Raw genomic sequence first — 3198 nt, forward strand, 5'->3', positions numbered from 1 at the left:
AGGAAGTTTTGAACATTAAATTACAAATAAATGATTGAAATTCTAATCATGTGCAAGTGTTGTTTTTTTTTAAAGAAGGTGCTGTCTACTAATGCGGTAGCAAGCTGTTTTGGTTTGGCAAACAATAAGCTTGTGAGCTAATGTTAGCTAGCTCACAAGCTAGCGACTATCTACTCTTCTTCTGTAATGGTGCATTCCATTGGAAGTTGGAGGTCGGTAGTTCCAACTCGGAACCAATCTCCAATGTAAATGCGTTCCAGTGCGTCTTCTCAGGAAAACAGCCTTTGCCCATTAACGTTAATGGTAGCTATGTGACAGCTCTAGTTATGTTAGCAGGTGAGTTCATACAGCAAAGACCCATACCTCCCAACACTCCCGATTTTCGCGGGAGTCTCCCTATTTTTAACCCTTTCTCCCGCTGTGCTCCCGATTGGTAATTTCTCCCGTAAATCTCCCGATTTCATAGTGATACAAATCAAATGGGTGTTTCTCAGTTTCTGTGGGGGATATGTGTCGTGGTACCTGATTACCCCCCCCCCCCCCCCCCAACAACAATAGACAATGTATAGCCTATCCATTCGTAAGAAAATCTCCCTCTTTTTCACAGCCTAATGTTGGCAGATATGAAGATCTACTAACGAAGCGCAGCACACTTTCATAACACAAAAACTACATATCAAGTAAAATCAAGTGCAAATTGATGCTGTGACGTCAGCTGTGTTTATGTCGGACAACTCGGGCGGAAAGAATTTTGTCCGACTTTCCGACTGGGAACGACCGTTCCTTTGCACTTTTCCGTGTTGGAAGTCGTTTTTCTCCGAGTTCCGAGTACAATGGAATGCATCTTAAGACACAATCGCATTGCATTGTGGTATACAGGATCAATTGTGGGGTTGTGGGAAATTTAATTCACCTGAACTTGTTAAATGAATGAATACTCAGTATGAAATTTTACATGTGAAGTTGTTAGTATCCATGAGGAATGTATGTGCATTTATTATAAGTCATAATTGTTTTATCAGCATAACTAGCTCTACAGAAAATAATGGTGTCTCCAGATGAAAAGAATGGGCAGCTTGCCCAATGCAGGAATGAGAGGTCATGATGAACTGCAAGGCTAACGAGTTGAGGGAGTAGACATCATTTTTGATAAATGATAAAAAGACCCAAGAAAGGTAAATAATGGTGTATTGACAAAGATGAAAAGTTTGGAGTAAGATCAGAAGGTTTAATTAGGCCCACAATGGGATGGGGCAACAGTGGCATAAAAGACGATGTACTGAAGACATTTTGGCCCAGCTGAAGGTTTTTCTCCCACAGGGTACTTCGTCTGTTCACTACAATTTGCAGTGCATTGTGGGTATTTTATAGTTAACTATATAGTGAATCAAACTAACCTTTGAGAATTTGGACACTAGTACAAAATGGCGGACACACTAGTGCACTATTTCTGTAATAGGGAACGGTTTCCAACAGAGCTCAAGTCAAGACTGAGACCAGAGCAAAATGAGTCTTATTCAAGACCAAAATAGGCAATAACACTGTACAGTTTCTTTCCAAATGTAAAAAATAATGATTAAGGTGGTTCTTCCTGTGTGTTCACACCAAACGTCAGTCAATGTCAATGCAAAGATGCGAACAGACGCAATTTCGCACTGGGCAACGCGTATGACGCGAAATTCGCCTCAGTCTCGTATTCACGTGAGTTGAAATTTTTCAACTGAGCGGAAAATTTGTGTGACGCTGTGTCGCGAAAGCCTGTCAGCATTGAGATTCTCCCAATGTCACTGACGTCCTGACATTGAATCACAAAATGGAGGATACGCTAATAGTAGCCGTCTGTGGGCTCCCGGAGCTGTATGACAAGTCTCCTGGCATACAGAGACCATAACAAAAAGGAGAGGGCTTGGAGAAAAGTCAGTGAGGAAGTTGGACTACCTGGTAAGTTCTGAAAATATGTGTCTGTTACTTTATTCCAGCTATCGGTTGTACTTTACTATGAACCAAGTTAGCACAAGCATTATCCCCAGTTAGCGCAACCGTTAGCACAGCTGGCTTTCCCGGCATACGTTACTTGAATATTCGCAGGTTGTGTACTCGTAAACACAAATGATCCCGTGGTCAAACTCGCGTGAGTTTGGTGTGAACACACCTTTAAAGCTACACTAAGCGATTTTTTTCTGACCACTAGAGGGTGATAGAAACCACAACACATTTTGGGTGACGGCAGCCCTTAAAGACCCTATAGACAACTTTTTTGCTTTAACTTATCATTATGAAGTAAATGTCGATTTACGGCACAAAGGTAGTGCGTCATCCATTGCGCAACCAACAGAGGATAGGATAGGTTTTCCATGGTAGCTAGCGGTAGCAGTAGCGTTAGCCATGTTGCTAACGCTACCACTAGCAGCCAGAAAACGAACCAGGAGCTACAGGGAAGCCAGGACCAGCCAGAAACAAAGTCTACGTTTGTTTCTGGAACAAAAGAATCAAACATCTAACTATGATCCATTAAATGATCCATTGTGTATTTGATAATCTAAACAAAGAACAGGTTTTCTTGCAATGGCCTTTCTAAAATGAGTAGTGGTGAAAGTTACTATATTGTGATCAAGGAGTTGATAAGCAGACAGATGGTCTATTGCACGGAGCTAGGCTCTAACAGAAAGCGATCCGGTTGTCTTTGCGACAGCGGTGCAAACAACAATACCACTTGGAAACGCTAGGGGGGGACAACGGGGGGGAAGTTGAAAAGTTGTCTGTATCCACTTTGAGGACAAAACGTGAATAAAGGCTAATGGCTAAAATAAACGTACCTACGGAGAAATATCACCAGTTACCAGTCTGGCTTTGCCAGATTTTTCTCCCACTGAAGGTTACATGTCCTACAAGTGAAGAGCTAGGTAGCAAGTTTACTAGATGAAAACTTTTACTTGCTCGCTTTATCGATTCTGCCATTACTCGAATTTGACAACAAGCTTTAGGAAAGAGGTGAAAACACAGCTGGCCCGCGTGTGTGGCTAGTTCTTTATATCATTACGTCTCACGGAAATCTCCACATAGCACACGTTAGTTTCAGGATTGGTTTCCCAAACCTCTCCTCGAGTACCCCTTGTCCTGCATGTTTTAGATCTCTCCCTGCTCCAACACAGCTGATTCAAATGATGAACTCTTTATCAACCCCTGAAGCTGCTTGTT

This window comes from Centroberyx affinis, unplaced genomic scaffold, assembly GCF_046629955.1.
Source record: "Centroberyx affinis isolate AG114_WGS23_722 - 3 ecotype Tasmania unplaced genomic scaffold, CSIRO-AGI_Caff_v1 ptg006231l_1, whole genome shotgun sequence".
NCBI classification, from domain to species: domain Eukaryota; kingdom Metazoa; phylum Chordata; class Actinopteri; order Beryciformes; family Berycidae; genus Centroberyx; species Centroberyx affinis.